The 22,563-nt window shown below is 41.0% G+C and overlaps 1 long non-coding RNA gene across 1 annotated transcript in view; it reads right to left on the minus strand.

Annotated features, from left to right (window-relative positions):
- Positions 1–203: 203 nt before the first annotated feature.
- The window catches only part of LOC130311606 (uncharacterized), a 40,316-nt gene continuing 17,956 nt past the window's right edge, over positions 204–22,563 (minus strand). Inside the window, exons 2-3 of the long non-coding RNA XR_008859926.1 lie at positions 4,830–4,950; positions 204–475 (exon numbers count right to left, since the gene is read on the minus strand). This is a non-coding gene — a long non-coding RNA (uncharacterized LOC130311606). The remainder of the gene's footprint in view (positions 476–4,829; positions 4,951–22,563) is intronic.

The raw sequence follows: 22,563 nt of genomic DNA on the forward strand, positions 1-22,563 counted from the left end.
ATAGGAGGCAGTATTATAGTAGATATATTCTTGTATATAGGGGACAGTATTATAGTAGTTATATTCTTGTATATGGGGGACAGTATTATAGTAGTTATTTTGATAATTCTGTATATCTATAACAGTTCGGTATTATATTGGCATTTGTGAGATTCCCACAGGACCTCTGTGACCTCCATCTTTCCGGTGTTCGGAGCCCCTTATACATTATGTGCTATAGATGTAAAACGTACTGGAATCCTTCCATATTTGTTGCGTTGTTAGTTTTATGTTCCCAGGCCCACTCCCTGCTGCACCTTCACTCCACATTCCTGGGGGTGCACTCACACTTGAGTGATTGATTTTAATGCTGAGACTGAAATAAATCCAATCTCACAGCTGCTGATTGTTTAGGACATGTCTGTCGTTCCTCGCCAATGACTGTGCTGCGCTCCGCTCTGGGATGTGCACTGCGACGACATTATCTCATTCACACCTATAGAGAGATAGTAGAGAAACCATCACTACATCATCATAATCTACATCATCATCCTCATCATCTGCATTATAATCATCTGCATCATCATCATCTGCATCATCATCATCATCATCATCATCAATATCATCAATATCATCTGCATCATCATCCTCTGCATCATCATCATCCTCTGCATCATCATCATCCTCTGCATCATCATCATCCTCTGCATCATCATCATCCTCTGCATCATCATCCTCATCATTTACATCATCATCTGCATCATTATCATCATCCTCTGCATCATCATTATCTGCATCATCATCCTCATTTACATCATTTACATCATCATCTGCAACATCATCATTTTTATCATCATAAGCAGCCTTCCTCTTCACCATCTGTTCTTCATTCACAGTACGTTCTTCACTCCCTATCTGTTCTTCACTCCCTATCTGTTCTTCACTCCCTATCTATTCTTCACTCCCTATCTGTTCTTCACTCCCTATCTATTCTTCACTCCCCATCTATTCTTCACTCCCCATCTATTCTTCACTCCCCATCTATTCTTCACTCCCCATCTATTCTTCACTCCCTATCTATTCTTCACTCCCTATCTGTTCTTCACTCCCTATCTGTTCTTCACTCCCTATCTGTTCTTCACTCCCTATCTGTTCTTCACTCCCTATCTGTTCTTCACTCCCTATCTGTTCTTCACTCCCTATCTGTTCTTCACTCCCTATCTGTTCTTCACTCCCTATCTGTTCTTCACTCCCTATCTGTTCTTCACTCCCTATCTGTTCTTCACTCCCTATCTGTTCTTCACTCCCTATCTGTTCTTCACTCCCTATCTGTTCTTCACTCCCTATCTGTTCTTCACTCCCTATCTGTTCTTCACTCCCTATCTGTTCTTCACTCCCTATCTGTTCTTCACTCCCTATCTGTTCTTCACTCCCTATCTGTTCTTCACTCCCTATCTGTTCTTCACTCCCTATCTGTTCTTCACTCCCTATCTGTTCTTCACTCCCTATCTGTTCTTCACTCCCTATCTGTTCTTCACTCCCTATCTGTTCTTCACTCCCTATCTGTTCTTCACTACCTATCTGTTCTTCACTACCTATCTGTTCTTCACTCCCTATCTGTTCTTCACTCCCTATCTGTTCTTCACTCCCTATCTGTTCTTCACTCCCTATCTATTCTTCACTCCCTATCTATTCTTCACTCCCTATCTATTCTTCACTCCCTATCTGTTCTTCACTCCCTATCTGTTCTTCACTCCCTATCTGTTCTTCACTCCCTATCTGTTCTTCACTCCCTATCTGTTCTTCACTCCCTATCTGTTCTTCACTCCCTATCTGTTCTTCGCTCACTATCTGTTCTTCACTCACTATCTGTTCTTCACTCACTATCTGTTCTTCACTCACTATCTGTTCTTCACTCACTATCTGTTCTTCACTCACTATCTGTTCTTCACTCCCTATCTATTCTTCACTCCCTATCTGTTCTTCACTCCCTATCTGTTCTTCACTCCCTATCTGTTCTTCACTCCCTATCTGTTCTTCACTCACTATCTGTTCTTCACTCCCTATCTGTTCTTCACTCCCTATCTGTTCTTCGCTCACTATCTGTTCTTCACTCACTATCTGTTCTTCACTCACTATCTGTTCTTCACTCACTATCTGTTCTTCACTCCCTATCTATTCTTCACTCCCTATCTGTTCTTCACTCCCTATCTGTTCTTCACTCCCTATCTGTTCTTCACTCCCTATCTGTTCTTCACTCCCTATCTATTCTTCACTCCCTATCTGTTCTTCACTCCCTATCTATTCTTCACTCCCTATCTATTCTTCACTCCCTATCTATTCTTCACTCCCTATCTATTCTTCACTCCCTATCTGTTCTTCACTCCCTATCTATTCTTCACTCCCTATCTGTTCTTCACTCCCTATCTATTCTTCACTCCCTATCTGTTCTTCACTCCCTATCTATTCTTCACTACCTATCTGTTCTTCACTCCCTATCTGTTCTTCACTCACTATCTGTTCTTCACTCCCTATCTGTTCTTCGCTCCCTATCTGTTCTTCGCTCACTATCTGTTCTTCACTCACTATCTGTTCTTCACTCACTATCTGTTCTTCACTCACTATCTGTTCTTCACTCACTATCTGTTCTTCAGTTCTTCTTGTTCCAAACATCGTGGAGAATGGAGTTCAGATCTCTTCATGTAACCCCAGACATCCTGGATGATGGGACCTCCCGACTCTGTGGGGACCATATGATGACTTCCAGGCCTCCTTGTTTACAACCCCCAATGTTTACCCTTTCTATTTGCTTCTTCACAATATCTTTGACAACACACCTTTAAATCCCAGTCTGTTTTAAAAACGTAGCCCAAAGTCTTGTTGCTGTGATCAATAGTGATGTCGCAAACATAAAATTTTCGGTTCGCGAAAGGTGAACCCGAACAAATGTTCGCGAACCGGCGAATCGGGCAAACCGCCATTGACTTCAATGGGCAGGGAATTTTAAAACCCACAGGGACTCTTTCTGGCCACAATAGTGATTTAAAAGTAGTTTCAAGGGGACTAATACCAGGACTGTGGCGTGCCGGAGCGGGATGCATGGCAAAACTCCCATGGAAAATTACATAGTTGATGCAGAGTCTGGTTTTAATCCATAAAGGGCATAAATCACCTATTATTCCTAAATTCTTTGGAATAACGTGCTTTATCCCCCTTTAGGCAGCACATAGAGCCCCTTTAGGCATTACATAGTTAGATCCCCCCTTTAGGCAGAAGATAGATTCCCCCATATTAGGCAACACATAGTTAGATCCCCCCCCCTTTAGGCAGCACATAGAGCCCCCTTTAGGCAGCACATATTTAGATCCCCCCTTTAGGCAGCACATAGATTCCCCCATATTAGGCAGCACATAGTTAGAGCCCCCCTTTAGGCAGCACTGGTTTTATTTCACAGCCAAAAAAGGTATTTATTTTTATTTTTATTGGAAGAACTATCACACCAAATGTGATTTGCACTAGTATGACAATGAGCAAAAAAAAGGTTGCCAGCGGAGTTCCCCTTTTAACCAGCGATTCCCTCCCAACCAGAGTGCCTCCAGCTGTTGCAAGACACACGGACTGACCTTATAGCCCTTTTAATACTGTAGTTAGTTGCTTGAAGAAACTTAAGTTTTACACTGGAGTACCCCTTTTAACCAGCGGTCCTCTACCAACCAGGGTGCCTCCAGCTGTTGCAAGACACACGGACTGATATTTGAGCCCTAAAAAGGGCTTTTTTGGGTGCTGTCCTTAAAGCAGATGTTACACTAGTGCTTTAGGAGTAAAGTGGACCCTGAATACACCACCTAGCAGCAACCTAGCTATCGCTTTCCCTATACAGCAGGAGCAGCTTCTCTGACCCTCCACTTCCTAAGCCTGCAGCATGCTGAATGAGGGTAAAATGGCGTCCGTGCAGGAGGTAGGAGGGTCTGGAAGGGAGGGACTGCTGCTGATTGGCTGTAATGTGTCTGCTGACTCTGACTCACAGGGTCAAAGTTTACCGCAATGTTAAAGTATAGGGGGCGAATCGAACTTCACATATGTTCACCCGGCGATGCGAACGCGAACATGCTAAGTTCGCCGGGAACTGTTCGGGGGCGAACAATTCGCGACATCTCTAGTGATCAATGGTGCTCAGAGTTTGGCTGTTAATCCCCACTTTAAAGCTTCCTGCACAGCTGTTTTGGTTTCAGTTAATGGCTGTGTTTTAATCTACATATGAAAATGATGATCACTATCACCTGTTTGATAGCATAAGCATACTTTAAAATGCCAGTCTGCTCTGAAAACTTTGCCCTATGTTTTGTTGCTCTGCTCAGTCCTGCTCAGAGTTTGGCTGTTACTCGTGCAGTTGTAAGCCTCCAGTACAGCTGTTTCTGTTAATGACTGTGTTTCAATCTACATAGAGAAGTGATGATCATTTGTTATACTTGGTTTGGTATCATTGGTTAATTATACACCTGACTATAATCCTACAAAATCCCTGACTCTGTGAGAGTACCTAGAGGAGCTGATACTGGTTCGAAGGTAGAGGGCGATACTTGGACACAGTCAGGGATTTTGTAGGATTATGGTCAGGTATATAATAAACCAATGATGCCAAACAGGGGATAACAATCATCATTTGTTTACGTAAATTGAAACACAGCCATTAACTGAAACAGAAACAACTGCGCAGGAGGCTTACAAGTGGGCAAGGAACAGCCAAACTCTGAGCAAGGCTGAACACAGCACAAACACAAAAGGCAAAGATTTCAAAACGTGTCTCCAAGTCCCTAAAGAACTGATGGTGAAGTTAAAAAGGTGCTCACCCCAAATATTGATCAGCTTTAGATTTCTCTTCTGCTCATTCACTTCGCATTTCGTTCATCGATATAAAAAAAAAAACTATTAACGCATCTATTTTTTGTAATTCTACGGCTGCGGTGAGAACTGCGAAGGAAACACAAAAAAAGAACACAATGAAAAACATGCAATAAACGGCAGCCAGTAAAACATAAGTTAGGTTGGTGTTCACACGGTGCGTTGCATTTTATTGGGGAATTCTGGGTTAAATAATGGGTGGGGCAATATTCATGATCCCCATGTGTTAGTTAGAGCAGACTTAGTCACTGGCTGGAGGACAGCATTGTAATACTTCATGTCTCCAGCAGGGGAGCTGTGGAGGAATAAAACACTTTCTGCAGGTTTCAGGGGCCATGTGGGAGGAGCATCAACCATCTGTGGTAGCGGGGTGTGATGAGGGCAGATGTTGTTACCCTAGGGGCAGATGGCATTAACCCCTTGTATTCGTGACACCAGGGCGTGGTTTATCCTCGATACCACCCGAAGATATACCGCTGGATCCTGGGCTAGGCACGGAGGCAATAAAGACTCCGACGCCAAGTTACGGATAACAGCCGCTTTACTGAGTGACAGATGGTACAGTCTATACAGTGTAGCCAGGGCCCACATAGGTGACCAGTGACTTCAGAGACCTTAAGGGATTGCTGGGACTTGTAGTAGGACTGGACAATTGAATGCAGACCACGCTGACTTGACAGATGACAGGGACTGACTTGACTCATAAAGCTGTGACTTTATTTTACTTGACTTGATGGCGGCTGCAGGACTGGACTTTGAGGTCTCCAACACTGCGGACACACACACTAGACAGGACTGCACTGGACCTCAGCAGAAGAGCAGAGCTAAAGGTGCGTTCACACCACGCTTTTGCAATACAGTTCCTATGTACGTGTTCAATGTGAAAACCGCACCGAACGTATTGAAAACCGTAGGCATTGATTCTCCATTGAAAGCCGTATGCCTAACGATGCATCCAGTTGCATCTGTTTTGCGTCTTGTCCGGTTTTGTCGGTATTTTTTCCCGTACCCAAAACCGTAGCCGACCACAGTTTGTGTTCCGGGAGAAAAACCATATTAAATCGTATACATTTTTTTAAAAACATGGGAGTCAATGGGAACCGTACAGAGCCGTATGTGCGCGCGGTTCCATCCAGTTTGCACCATACGGTTTTTGACAATCAAACAAGTGAAACTTTATTCATAATGGAGTGAAAAGTTAAAAAACATTTTTTTTCTTAAAAAACGGATGCAACTAGACATCATTTTTCAAACCGTATACGGGTAAAACTTTGCACTCACTATTTTGATACAGTTTAGTCCGGTTTTGAGGATTCCGTTTTTCCATCAAAAACCTGATACGGAAACTGTACTGCAAAAAGGTGGTGAGAATGCAGCCTCAGGGTATGTTCACACTACGGATATGTCGCTTAATCTCCCCTCGCGGAATTCAGTGGGCAGAGTTTCAACCTGGCAACTGGCGGCGACGGTAGGACCGCGCGGCACTGTGCCATCACCATTGACGGCTATGCAGTACTCGCAAACTTCCGCGCAAAAATGAACATGTTCTTTCTTTGTGCGGAACAATTTCAGCGGTGGAATTGTCCGTTTACTGTGCGGAATTCCACAATGTGAACATACCCTAAGAGAGAGAAGAGAGCAAGGAAAGAGAGAGAGAAGCTCCTCCCAGGGTTTAGACTAGCAGGGAGCCCATAGGTCACTCTTGGGGTCACCTGGTCACCGGTACATCCTGGGTAACATGACATGTCACATGGTACATTTCTTAAAGCAACAAACACATTATATATTATAATACATAGAAAAACATATATACAGGGGAGAAACAGGTACAAGGGGCCCAGGGTACACTGAAGGGACGCTGCCGGACAGGGCAGCATGGGTACAGGAACCTGCAACAGCTGGAGGCACCCTGGTTGGGAAACACTGTCTTAACCCCTTAACGACCACGGAAGTAAATGTACGTCCTGGTGCGGCGGTACTTAGCGCACCAGGACGTACATTTACTTCCTGTTTATGACCGCGAGCATCGGAGTGGTGTTCGCGTCATACCCGCCGGTAATGGCCGACATCCGCGATCACGCGGATGTCCACCATTAACCCCTCAGATGCCGTGATTAGTACATGCGCATGTTAAAATAGATGATCGGATCACCCGCAGCACTGCCGCTGCGATCCGATCATCTGTAATGGCGGACGGAGGTCCCCGTCACCTGCCTCCGTCCGTCTCCCGGGGACTTCTGCTCTGATCTGAGATCGAGCAGACCAGAGCAGAAAATCGCCGATAATACTGATCGGTGCTGTGTCCTATGCATAACACTGAACAGTATTAGCAGTCAAATGATTGCTATAGATCGTCCCCTGTGGGGACATAAAATGTGTAAAAATAAAAAGTTGAAAAATGTAAAAATAAAAAATAAAAAAAGTGAAAAATCCCCTCCCCCAATAAAAATGAAAATTGTCAGTTTTTCCTATTTCACCCCCAAAAAGCGTAAATTTTTTTAATAAACATATTTGATATCGTAAATGTCGGAACTAACAAAATATAATGTTAGTGATACCATACGGTGAACGGCGTAAACGTAAAAAATTTTAAAAAGTCCAAAAATGTTGCTTTTTAGTCACATTTTATTCCCAAAAAATTTTATAAAAAATTATCTCAAAGTTTTATATATGCAACTGTGGAATCGATAAAAAGAACAGATGACAGCGCAAATAATGAGCCCTCATACCGCCCTATATACGGAAAAATGAAAAAGTTATAGGTGGTTAAAATAGGGCGATTTTAGATTACTGATTTTGTACAAATCGTTTTAGATTTTTTTTAAGCGGTACAAAAATATAAAAGTATCTATCCATGGGGATCATTTTAATCGTATTGACCCACAGAATAAAGAACACACGTCAATTTTACCTTAAAAAATGTACAGCGTGAAAACGAAACCCTCCAAAATGTGCAAAATTGTGGTTTTCATTTAAATTTCCTAACTAAAAAAATTATTTTTGGGGTTCACCGTACATATTATGGTAAAATCACAGGTTATATTACAAAGTACAATTGGTTACGCAAAAAACAAGCCCTTATATGGGTCTGTAGATGGAAATATAAAGGAGTTATGGATTTTAGAAGGCGAGGAGGAAAAAACGAAAAACGCTAAAATAAAATTGGCCTGGTCCTTAACCCCTTAACAACCAAGGGTATATTTACGTCCTTGGCCGCTTCCCGCGATATAACTCGGGGTCACGCGTTGACACCTTGTCATATCGGGTCGGTCCCGGCATGTATCTGAAGTTTTAACCCTAATTTTAACCCTTTAGACGACGCGTTCAAAGTTGAACCCCACGTCTAAAATGAAAGTAAAAGCTTCCCGGCTGCTCAGTGGGGCTGATCAGGACCACTGCAGTGAAAATGCGATGCCCCGATCAGCTAGGATGCGAGCGGAGGTCCACTTACCTTCCTCCGGCGCGTCCCTTCCTCGATTAATTGCGCCAAGCCTGAGATACAGACTTGAGCAATCAACCGCCGATAACACTAATCAATGCAAAGCTACGGTTTGCAGTGTACAAGATCAGAGTGTGCAGTGTTATGGTCTCCTATGTGATAACAATGATCAGTGTAAGAGATCAGTGTGTGCAGTGTTATAGCCCCTATGGGATAACAACTATCAGTATAAGAGATCAGAGTGAGCAGTGTTATAGTCCCCTATGGGATAACAATGACCAGTATAAGAGATCAGTGTGTCCAGTGTTATAGTCTCCTATGTGATAACAATGATCAGTGTAAGAGATCAGTGTAAGCAGTGTTATAGCCCCTATGGGATAACAACTATCAGTATACGAGATCAGTGTGTGCAGTGTTATAGCCTCCTATGGGATAACAATGATCAGTATAAGAGATCAGAGTGAGCAGTGTTATAGTCCCCTATGGGATAACAATGACCAGTATAAGAGATCAGTGTGTGCAGTGTTATAGTCTCCTATGGGATAACAATGATCAGTGTAAGAGATCAGTGTGTGCAGTGTTATAGCCCCTATGGGATAACAACTATCAGTATACGAGATCAGTGTGTGCAGTGTTATAGCCTCCTATGGGATAACAATGATCAGTATAAGAGATAAGAGTGAGCAGTGTTATAGTCCCCTATGGGATAACAATGACCAGTATAAGAGATCAGTGTGTGCAGTGTTATAGTCTCCTATGTGATAACAATGATCAGTGTAAGAGATCAGTGTGTGCAGTGTTATAGCCCCTATGGGATAACAACTATCAGTATACGAGATCAGTGTGTGCAGTGTTATAGCCTCCTATGGGATAACAATGATCAGTGTAAGAAATCAGTGTGTGCAGTGTTATATCCCCCTATGGGATAACAATTATTAGTATACGAGATCAGTGTGCGCAGTGTTATAGTCTTCTATGGGATAACAATGATCAATATAAGAGATCAGTGTTTGCAGTGCTATAGTCTTCTATGGGATAACAATGATCAGTATAAGAGATCAGTGTGTGCAGTGTTATAGTCTCCTATGGGATAACAATGATCAGTGTAAGAGATCAGTGTGCAGTGTTATAGCCCCCAATGGGATAACAATGATCAGTGTAAGAGGTCAGTGTGTGCAGTGTTTTAGCCTCATTTGGGATAACAATGACCAGTATAAGAGATCAGTGTGTGCAGTGTTATAGTCTCCTATGGGATAACAATGATCAGTGTAAGAGATCAGTGTGCAGTGTTATATCCCCCTATGGGAAAACAATGATCAGTATACGAGATCAGTGTGTGCAGTGTTTTAGCCTCATTTGGGATAACAATGACCAGTATAAGAGATCAGTGTGTGCAGTGTTATAGTCTCCTATGGGATAACAATGATCAGTATAAGAGATCAGTGTGTGCAGTGTTATAGCCTCATATGGGATAACAATGATCAGTAGAAGAGATCAGTGTGTGCAGTGTTATAGCCTCCTATGGGATAACAATGATCAGTAGAAGAGATCAGTGTGTGCAGTGTTATAGTCTCCTATGGGATAACAATTATCAGTATACGAGATCAGTGTGTGCAGTGTTATACTGATCATTGCTATCCCATAGGAGACTATAACACTGCACGCACTGATTTCTTACGCTGAGCATTGTTACCCCATAGAAGACTATAACACTGCGCACACTGATCTCTTATACTGATCATTGTTATCCCATAGGAGGCTATAACACTGCACACACTGATCTCTTACACTGATCATTGTTATCCCATAGGAGACTATAAGAGATCAGTGTGTGCAGTGTTATAGCCCCCTATTGGATAACAATTATCAGTATACAAGATCAGTGTGTGCAGTGTTATAGCCTCCTATGGGATAACAATGATCAGTGTAAGAGATCAGTGTGTGCGGTGTTATAGCCCCCTATGGGATTACAATGATCATTGTAAGAGATCAGTGTGTGCAGTGTTATACTGATCATTGTTATCCCATAGGAAACTATAAGAGATCAGTGTGAGCAGTGTTATAGCCCCATATGGGATAACAATGATCAGTGTAAGAGATCAGTGTGTGCAGTGTTATAGCTTCATATGGGATAACAATGATCAGTAGAAGAGATCAGTGTGTGCAGTGTTATAGCCTCCTATGGGATAACAATGATCAGTATAAGAGATCAGTGTGTGCAGTGTTATAGTCTCCTATGGGATAACAATGATCAGTATAAGAGATCAGTGTGTGCAGTGTTATAGCCTCATATGGGATAACAATGATCAGTAGAAGAGATCAGTGTGTGCAGTGTTATAGTCTCCTATGGGATAACAATTATCAGTATACGAGATCAGTGTGTGCAGTGTTATACTGATCATTGCTATCCCATAGGAGACTATAACACTGCACGCACTGATTTCTTACGCTGAGCATTGTTACCCCATAGAAGACTATAACACTGCGCACACTGATCTCTTATACTGATCATTGTTATATCATAGGAGGCTATAACACTGATCATTGTTATCCCATAGGAGACTATAAGAGATCAGTGTGTGCAGTGTTATACTGATCATTGTTATCCCATAGGAAACTATAAGAGATCAGTGTGTGCAGTGTTATAGCCCCATATGGGATAAGAATGATCAGTGTAAGAGATCAGTGTGTGCAGTGTTATAGTCTCCTATGGGATAACAATTATCAGTATACGAGATCAGTGTGTGCAGTGTTATAGTCCCCTATGGGATAACAATGATCAGTGTAAGAGATCAGTGTGTGCAGTGTTATAGCCCCCTATGGGATAACAATTATTAGTATACGAGATCAGTGTGTGCAGTGTTATAGCCCCATATGGGATAACAATGATCAGTGTAAGAGATCAGTGTGTGCAGTGTTATAGCCTCATATGGGATAACAATGATCACTAGAAGAGATCAGTGTGTGCAGTGTTATAGCCCTCTATGGGATAACAATTATCAGTATACAAGATCAGTGTGTGCAGTGTTATAGCCTCCTATGGGATAACAATGATCAGTATAAGAGATCAGTGTGTGCAGTGTTATAGCCTCCTATGGGATAACAATGATCAATATAAGAGATCAGTGTTCGCAGTGTTATAGTCTTCTATGGGATAACAATGATCAATATAAGAGATCAGTTTGTGCAGTGCTATAGTCTTCCATGGGATAACAATGATCAGTATAAGAGATCAGTGTGTGCAGTGTTATAGTCCCCTATAGGATAACAATGATCAGTATAAGAGATCAGTGTGTGCAGTGTTATAGCCTCCTATGGGATAACAATTATCAGTATACGAGATCAGTGTGTGCAGTGGTATAGCCTCCTATGGGATAACAATTATCAGTATACGAGATCAGTGTGTGCAGTGTTATAGCCTACTATGGGATAACAATGATCAGTGTAAGAGATCAGTGTGTGCAGTGTTATACTGATCATTGTTATCCCATAGGAGACTATAACACTGCACACACTGATCTCTTACGCTGATCATTGTTACCCCATAGAAGACTATAACACTGCGCTCACTGATCTCTTATACTGATCATTGTTATCCCATAGGAGACTATAAGAGATCAGTGTGTGCAGTGTTATAGCCCCCTATGGGATAACAATTATCAGTATACAAGATCAGTGTGTGCAGTGTTATAGCCTCCTATGGGATAACAATGATCAGTGTAAGAGATCAGTGTGTGCAGTGTTATAGCCCCTTATGGGATTTCAATGATCATTGTAAGAGATCCGTGTGTGCAGTGTTATACTGATCATTGTTATCCCATAGGAGCCTATAAGAGATCAGTGTGTGCAGAGTTATAGCCCCCTATGGGATAACAATGATCAGTATAAGAGATCAGTGTGTGCAGTGTTATAGCCTCCTATGATATAACAATGATCAGTATAAGAGATCAGTTTGTGCAGTGCTATAGTCTTCTATGGGATAACAATGATCAGTATAAGAGATCAGTGTGTGCAGTGTTATAGTCCCCTATGGGATAACAATGATCAGTATAAGAGATCAGTGTGTGCAGTGTTATAGCCCCCTATGGGATTACAATGATCAGTGTAAGAGATCAGTGTGTGCCTCCTATGAGATAACAATGATCAGTATAAGAGATCAGTGTGTGCAGTGTTATAGTCCCCTATGGGATAACAATGATCAGTGTAAGAGATCTGTGTGTGCAGTGTTATAGCCTCCTATGGGATAACAATTATCAGTATACGAGATCAGTGTGTGCAGTGGTATAGCCTCCTATGGGATAACAATGATCAGTGTAAAAGATCTTTGTGTGCAGTTTTATAGCCTCCTATGGGATTACAATGATCAGTGTAAGAGATCAGTGTGTGCCTCCTATGAGATAACAATGATCAGTATAAGAGATCAGTGTGTGCAGTGTTATAGCCTCCTATGGGATAACAATGATCGGTGTAAGAGATCAGTGTGTGCAGTGTTATAGCCTACTATGGGATAACAATGATCAGTATAAGAGATCAGTGTGTGCAGTGTTATAGCCCCCTATGGGATAACAATTATCAGTATACGAGATCAGTGTGTGCAGTGTTATAGCCTCCTATGGGATAACAATGATCAGTATAAGAGATCAGTGTGTGCAGTGTTATAGCCTCCTATGATATAACAATGATCAGTATAAGAGATCAGTTTGTGCAGTGCTATAGTCTTCTATGGGATAACAATGATCAGTATAAGAGATCAGTGTGTGCAGTGTTATAGTCCCCTATGGGATAACAATGATCAGTATAAGAGATCAGTGTGTGCAGTGTTATAGCCCCCTATGGGATTACAATGATCAGTGTAAGAGATCAGTGTGTGCAGTGGTATAGCCTCCTATGGGATAACAATGATCAGTGTAAGAGATCAGTGTGTGCAGTGTTATAGCCTCCTATGATATAACAATGATCAGTATAAGAGATCAGTTTGTGCAGTGCTATAGTCCCCTATGGGATAACAATGATCAGTGTAAGAGATCAGTGTGTGCAGTGTTATAGCCTCCTATGGGATAACAATGATCAGTATAAGAGATCAGTGTGTGCAGTGCTATAGTCTTCTATGGGATAACAATGATCAGTATAAGAGATCAGTGTGTGCAGTGTTATAGCCCCCTATGGGATAACAATTATCAGTATACGAGATCAGTGTGTGCAGTGTTATAGCCTCCTATGGGATAACAATGATCAGTATAAGAGATCAGTGTGTGCAGTGTTATAGCCCCCTATGGGATAACAATTATCAGTATACGAGATCAGTGTGTGCAGTGTTATAGTCCCCTATGGGATAACAATTATCAGTATACGAGATCAGTGTGTGCAGTGTTATAGTCCCCTATGGGATAACAATTATCAGTATACGAGATCAGTGTGTGCAGTGTTATCAGTGTGTGCAGTGTTATAGCCTCCTATGATATAACAATGATCAGTATAAGAGATCAGTGTGCGCTGTGTTATAGTCTTCTATGGGATAACAATGATCAATATAAGAGATCAGTTTGTGCAGTGCTATGGTCTTCTATGGGATAATAATGATCAGTGTAAGAGATCAGTGTGTGCCTCCAGTAAGATAACACTGATCAGTGTAAGAGATCAGTGTGTGCCTCCTATGAGATAACAATGATCAGTATAAGAGATCAGTGTGTGCAGTGTTCTAGCCTCATATGGGATAAGAATGATCAGTATAAGAGATCAGTGTGTGCAGTGTTATAGTCCCATATGGGATAACAAAGATCAGTGTAAGAGATCAGTGTGTGCCTCCTATGAGATAACAATGATCAGAATAAGAGATCAGTGTGTGCAGTGTTATAGTCCCCTATGGGATAACAATGATCAGTGTAAGAGATCTGTGTGTGTGCAGTGTTATACTGATCATTGTTATCCCATAGGAGACTATAAGAGATCAGTGTGTGCAGTTTTATAGCCCCGTATGGGATAACAATTATCAGTATACGCGATCAGTGTGTGCAGTGTTAAAGTCCCTATGGGATAACAATGATCAGTGTAAGAGATCAGTGTGTGCAGTGTTATAGCCCCCTATGGGATAACAATTATCAGTATACGAGATCAGTGTGTGCAGTGTTATAGCCTCATATGGGATAACAATGATCAGTAGAAGAGATCAGTGTGTGCAGTGTTATAGTCTCCTATGGGATAACAATTATCAGTATACGAGATCAGTGTGTGCAGTGTTATAGCCCTCTATGGGATAACAATTATCAGTATACGAGATGTGTGTGTAGTGTTATAGCCTCCTATGGGATAACAATGATCAGTAAAAGAGATCAGTGTGTGCAGTGTTATAGCCTCCTATGATATAACAATGATCAGTATAAGAGATCAGTGTGCGCAGTGTTATAGTCTTCTATGGGATAACAATGATCAATATAAGAGATCAGTTTGTGCAGTGCTATAGACTTCTATGGGATAATAATGATCAGTATAAGAGATCAGTGTGTGCAGTGTTATAGTCCCCTATGGGATAACAATGATCAGTGTAAGAGATCAGTGTGTGCAGTGTTATAGCCTCATATGGGATAAGAATGATCAGTATAAGAGATCAGTGTGTGCAGTGTTATAGTCCCATATGGGATAACAATGATCAGTGTAAGAGATCAGTGTGTGCCTCCTATGAGATAACAATGATCAGTATAAGAGATCAGTGTGTGCAGTGTTATAGCCTCCTATGGGATAACAATTATCAGTATACGAGATCAGTGTGTGCAGTGGTATAGCCTCCTATGGGATAACAATGATCAGTGTAAGAGATCAGTGTGTGCAGTGTTATAGCCTCCTATGGGATTACAATGATCATTGTAAGAGATCAGTGTGCGCAGTGTTATACTGATCATTGTTATCCCATAGGAGACTATAAGAGATCAGTGTGTGCAGTGTTATAGCCCCCTATGGGATAACAATTATCAGTATACAAGATCAGTGTGTGCAGTGTTATAGCCTCCTATTGGATAACAATGATCAGTGTAAGAGATCAGTGTGTGCAGTGTTTTAGCCTCCTTTGGGAAAACAATGATCAGTATAAGAGATCAGTGTTTGCAGTGTTTTAGCCTCCTATGGGATAACAATGACCAGTATAAGAGATCAGTGTGTGCAGTGTTATAGTCTCCTATGGGATAACAATCATCAGTGTAAGACATCAGTGTGTGCAGTGTTTTAGCCTAGTATGGGATAACAATGATCAGTATTAGAGATCAGTGTGTGCAGTGTTATAGCCCCCTATGGGATTACAATGAACAGTGTAAGAGATCAGTGTGTGCAGTGTTATAGCCTACTATGGGATAAGAATGATCAGTGTAAGAGATTAGTGTGTGCAGTGTTATAGCCTTCTATGGGATAACAATGATCAGTATAAGAGATCAGTGTATGCAGTGTTATAGCCTACTATGGGATAACAATAATCAGTGTAAGAGATCAGTGTGCGCAGTGTTTTAGCCTCCTATGGGATAACAATGATCAGTATTAGAGATCAGTGTATGCAGTGTTATATAGTGTTGAGCGGCATAGGCCATATTCGAATTCGCGAATATTCGCGAATATATGGACGAATATCCGTCATATATTCGCGAATATTCGCATATTCGTTATATCCTCGTTGTATTTTCGCATATGCCAAAATTCGCGTATGCGAAAATTAACATATGTGAAAATTAGCATATACAAAATTCGCATATGCGAATATTCGCACGCCAGTCTCGCACAGTAGTATTACAGCCTTCTTTACACCACACAAGCTGGAAGCAGAGAAAGGTGATCACTGTGATGTGTACTGTGAAGAAAAAAAAACCAAAAAAAGAAACGAATATTCGTAATTACGAATATGTAGCGCTATATTCGAGAAATTAGCGAATTCGCGAACATGCGATATTCGCGAATAATATTCGAATTGCGAATATTCGCGAGCAACACTAGTGTTATAGTCCCCTAAGGGATTACAATGATCAGTGTAAGAGATCAGTGTGTGCAGTGTTATAGTCTCCTATGGGATAACAATGTTCAGTATAAGAGAAGTGTGTGCAGTGTTATAGCCTCATATGGGGTAACAATGATCAGTGTAAGAGATCAGTGTGTGCAGTGTTTTAGTCCCCTTTGGGATAACAATGATCAGTGTAAGAGATCAGTGTGTGCAGTATTATACTCTCCTATGGGATAACAATGATCAGTATAAGAGATCAGTGTGTGCAGTGTTATAGCCTCCTATGGGATAATAATGATCAGTGTAAGAGATCAGTGTGTGCAGTGTTATAGCCCCCTATGGGATAACAATTATCAGTATACAAGATCAGTGTGTGCAGTGTTATAGCCTCCTATGGGATAACAATGATCAGTATAAGAGATCAGTGTAAGCATTGTTATAGCCTCCTATGGGATAACAATGATCAGTATAAGAGATCAGTGTGTGCAGTGTTATAGCCTCCTGTGGGATAACAATGATCGGTGTAAGAGATCAGTGTGTGAAGTGTTATAGCCTCCTGTGGGATAACAATGATCAGTGTAAGAGATCAGTGTGTGCAGTGTTATAGCCTCCTGTGGGATAACAATGATCAGTGTAAGAGATCAGTGTGTGCAGTGTTATAGTCTCCTATGGGATAACAATGATCAGTATAAGAGATCAGTTTGTGCAGTGTTACAGCCTCCTATGGGATAACAATGATCAGAATAAGAGATCAGTGTGTGCAGTGTTATAGCCTCCTATGATATAACAATGATCAGTATAAGAGATCAGTCTGCGCAGTGTTATAGTCTTCTATGGGATAACAATGATCAATATAAGAGATCAGTTTGTGCAGTGTTATAGTCCCCTATGGGATAACAATGATCAGTATAAGAGATCAGTGTGCGCAGTGTTATAGTCTTCTATGGGATAGCAATGATCAGTAGAAGAGATCAGTGTGTGCAGTGTTATAGTCCCCTATGGGATAACAATGATCAGTGTAAGAGATCAGTGTGTGCAGTGTTATAGCCCCCTATGGGATAACAATTATTAGTATACGAGATCAGTGTGTGCAGTGTTATAGCCCCATATGGGATAACAATGATCAGTGTAAGAGATCAGTGTGTGCAGTGTTATAGCCCTCTATGGGATAACAATTATCAGTATACAAGATCAGTGTGTGCAGTGTTATAGCCTCCTATGGGATAACAATGATCAGTATAAGAGATCAGTTTGTGCAGTGCTATAGTCTTCCATGAGATAACAATGATCAGTATAAGAGATCAGTGTGTGCAGTGTTATAGCCCCCTATGGGATTACAATGATCAGTATAAGAGATCAGTGTGTGCAGTGTTATAGCCTCCTATGAGATAACAATGATCAGTATAAGAGATCAGTTTGTGCAGTGTTATAGTCCCCTATGGGATAACAATGATCAGTGTAAGAGATCAGTGTGTGCAGTGTTATAGCCTCCTATGGGATAACAATTATCAGTATACGAGATCAGTGTGTGCAGTGTTATAGCCTACTATGGGATAACAATGATCAGTGTAAGAGATCAGTGTGTGCAGTGTTATACTGATCATTGTTATCCCATAGGAGACTATAACACTGCACACACTGATCTTACGCTGATCATTGTTACCCCATAGAAGACTATAACACTGCGCTCACTGATCTCTTATACTGATCATTGTTATCCCATAGGAGACTATAAGAGATCAGTGTGTGCAGTGTTATAGCCCCCTATGGGATAACAATTATCAGTATACAAGATCAGTGTGTGCAGTGTTATAGCCTCCTATGGGATAACAATGATCAGTGTAAGAGATCAGTGTGTGCAGTGTTATAGCCCCTTATGGGATTTCAATGATCATTGTAAGAGATCCGTGTGTGCAGTGTTATACTGATCATTGTTATCCCATAGGAGCCTATAAGAGATCAGTGTGTGCAGTGTTATAGCCCCCTATGGGATAACAATGATCAGTATAAGAGATCAGTGTGTGCAGTGTTATAGCCTCCTATGATATAACAATGATCAGTATAAGAGATCAGTTTGTGCAGTGCTATAGTCTTCTATGGGATAACAATTATCAGTATACGAGATCAGTGTGTGCAGTGGTATAGCCTCCTATGGGATAACAATGATCAGTGTAAAAGATCATTGTGTGCAGTTTTATAGCCTCCTATGGGATTACAATGATCAGTGTAAGAGATCAGTGTGTGCCTCCTATGAGATAACAATGATCAGTATAAGAGATCAGTGTGTGCAGTGTTATAGCCTCCTATGGGATAACAATGATCGGTGTAAGAGATCAGTGTGTGCAGTGTTATAGCCTACTATGGGATAACAATGATCAGTATAAGAGATCAGTGTGTGCAGTGTTATAGCCCCCTATGGGATAACAATTATTAGTATACGAGATCAGTGTGTGCAGTGTTATAGCCCCATATGGGATAACAATGATCAGTGTAAGAGATCAGTGTGTGCAGTGTTATAGCCTCATATGGGATAACAATGATCAGTAGAAGAGATCAGTGTGTGCAGTGTTATAGTCTCCTATGGGATAACAATTATCAGTATAAGAGATCAGTGTGTGCAGTGTTATAGCCTCCTATGATATAACAATGATCAGTATAAGAGATCAGTTTGTGCAGTGCTATAGTCTTCTATGGGATAACAATGATCAGTATAAGAGATCAGTGTGTGCAGTGTTATAGTCCCCTATGGGATAACAATGATCAGTATAAGAGATCAGTGTGTGCAGTGTTATAGCCCCCTATGGGATTACAATGATCAGTGTAAGAGATCAGTGTGTGTCTCCTATGAGATAACAATGATCAGTATAAGAGATCAGTGTGTGCAGTGTTATAGTCCCCTATGGGATAACAATGATCAGTGTAAGAGATCAGTGTGTGCAGTGTTATAGCCTCCTATGATATAACAATGATCAATATAAGAGATCAGTGTTCGCAGTGTTATAGTCTTCTATGGGGATAACAATGATCAATATAAGAGATCAGTTTGTGCAGTGCTATAGTCTTCTATGGGATAACAATGATCAGTGTAAGAGATCAGTGTGTGCAGTGTTATAGCCTACTATGGGATAACAATGATCAGTATAAGAGATCAGTGTGTGCAGTGTTATAGCCTCTTATGGGATAACAATGATCAGTGTAAGAGATCAGTGTGTGCAATGTTATACTGATCATTGTTATCCCATAGGAGACTATAACACTGCACACACTGATCTCTTATACTGATCATTGTTATATCATAGGAGGCTATAACACTGCACAAACTGATCTCTTACACTGATCATTGTTATCCCATAGGAGACTATAAGAGATCAGTGTGTGCAGTGTTATAGCCTCCTATGGGATAAAAATGATCAGTGTAAGAGATCAGTGTGTGCAGTGTTATAGCCCCCTATGGGATAACAATTATCAGTCTACAAGATCAGTGTGTGCAGTGTTATAGCCTCCTATGGGATAACAATGATCAGTGTAAGAGATCAGTGTGTGCAGTGTTATAGCCCCCTATGGGATAACAATGATCAGTATAAGAGATCAGTGTGTGCAGTGTTATAGCCTCCTATGATATAACAATGATCAGTATAAGAGATCAGTTTGTGCAGTGCTATAGTCTTCTATGGGATAACAATGATCAGTATAAGAGATCAGTGTGTGCAGTGTTATAGTCCCCTATGGGATAACAATGATCAGTATAAGAGATCAGTGTGTGCAGTGGTATAGCCTCCTATGGGATAACAATGATCAGTGTAAGAGATCAGTGTGTGCAGTGTTATAGCCTCCTATGATATAACAATGATCAGTATAAGAGATCAGTTTGTGCAGTGCTATAGTCCCCTATGGGATAACAATGATCAGTGTAAGAGATCAGTGTGTGCAGTGTTATAGCCTCCTATGGGATAACAATGATCAGTATAAGAGATCAGTGTGTGCAGTGTTATAGCCTCCTATGGGATAACAATGATCAGTGTAAGAGATCAGTGTGTGCAGTGTTATACTGATCATTGTTATCCCATAGGAGACTATAACACTGCACACACTGATCTCTTACGCTGATCATTGTTATATCTTAGGAGGCTATAACACTGCACACACTGATCTCTTACACTGATCATTGTTAACCCATAGGAGACTATAAGAGATCAGTGTGTGCAGTGTTATAGCCCCCTATGGGATAACAATTATCAGTATACAAGATCAGTGTGTGCAGTGTTATAACCTCCTATGGGATAACAATGATCAGTGTAAGAGATCAGTGTGTGCAGTGTTATAGCCCCCTATGGGATTACAATGATCATTGTAAGAGATCAGTGTGTGCAGTGTTATACTGATCATTGTTATCCCATAGGAGACTATAAGAGATCACTGTGTGCAGTGTTATAGCCCCGTATGGGATAACAATTATCAGTATAAGAGATCAGTGTGTGCAGTGTTATAGCCCCATATGGGATAACAATGATCAGTGTAAGAGATCAGTGTGTGCAGTGTTATAGCCTCATATGGGATAACAATGATCAGTAGAAGAGATCAGTGTGTGCAGTGTTATAGTCCCTATGGGATAACAATGATCAGTGTAAGAGATCAGTGTGTGCAGTGTTATAGCCCCCTATGGGATAACAATTATCAGTATACGAGATCAGTGTGTGCAGTGTTATAGCCCCATATGGGATAACAATGATCAGTGTAAGAGATCAGTATTTGCAGTGTTATAGCCTCATATGGGATAACAATGATAAGTAGAAGAGATCAGTGTGTGCAGTGTTATAGTCCCCTATGGGATAACAATTATCAGTATACGAGATCAGTGTGTGCAGTGTTATAGTCCCCTATGGGATAACAATTATCAGTATACGAGATCAGTGTGTGCAGTGTTATCAGTGTGTGCAGTGTTATAGCCTCCTATGATATAACAATGATCAGTATAAGAGATCAGTGTGCGCAGTGTTATAGTCTTCTATGGGATAACAATGATCAATATAAGAGATCAGTTTGTGCAGTGCTATGGTCTTCTATGGGATAATAATGATCAGTATAAGAGATCAGTGTGTGCAGTGTTATAGTCCCCTATGGGATAACAATGATCAGTATAAGAGATCAGTGTGTGCAGTGTTATAGCCCCCTATGGGATTACAATGATCAGTGTAAGAGATCAGTGTGTGCCTCCAGTAAGATAACACTGATCAGTGTAAGAGATCAGTGTGTGCCTCCTATGAGATAACAATGATCAGTATAAGAGATCAGTGTGTGCAGTGTTCTAGCCTCATATGGGATAAGAATGATCAGTATAAGAGATCAGTGTGTGCAGTGTTATAGTCCCATATGGGATAACAATGATCAGTGTAAGAGATCAGTGTGTGCCTCCTATGAGATAACAATGATCAGTATAAGAGATCAGTGTGTGCAGTGTTATAGTCCCCTATGGGATAACAATGATCAGTGTAAGAGATCTGTGTGTGTGCAGTGTTATACTGATCATTGTTATCCCATAGGAGACTATAAGAGATCAGTGTGTGCAGTTTTATAGCCCCGTATGGGATAACAATTATCAGTATACGCGATCAGTGTGTGCAGTGTTAAAGTCCCTATGGGATAACAATGATCAGTGTAAGAGATCAGTGTGTGCAGTGTTATAGCCCCCTATGGGATAACAATTATCAGTATACGAGATCAGTGTGTGCAGTGTTATAGCCTCATATGGGATAACAATGATCAGTAGAAGAGATCAGTGTGTGCAGTGTTATAGTCTCCTATGGGATAACAATTATCAGTATACGAGATCAGTGTGTGCAGTGTTATAGCCCTCTATGGGATAACAATTATCAGTATACGAGATCAGTGTGTGCAGTGTTATAGCCTCCTATGGGATAACAATGATCAGTAAAAGAGATCAGTGTGTGCAGTGTTATAGCCTCCTATGATATAACAATGATCAGTATAAGAGATCAGTGTGCGCAGTGTTATAGTCTTCTATGGGATAACAATGATCAATATAAGAGATCAGTTTGTGCAGTGCTATAGTCTATGGGATAATAATGATCAGTATAAGAGATCAGTGTGTGCAGTGTTATAGTCCCCTATGGGATAACAATGATCAGTGTAAGAGATCAGTGTGTGCAGTGTTATAGCCTCATATGGGATAAGAATGATCAGTATAAGAGATCAGTGTGTGCAGTGTTATAGTCCCATATGGGATAACAATGATCAGTGTAAGAGATCA

Source organism: Hyla sarda, unplaced genomic scaffold (assembly GCF_029499605.1).
Source record: "Hyla sarda isolate aHylSar1 unplaced genomic scaffold, aHylSar1.hap1 scaffold_165, whole genome shotgun sequence".
Lineage (NCBI taxonomy): Eukaryota > Metazoa > Chordata > Amphibia > Anura > Hylidae > Hyla > Hyla sarda.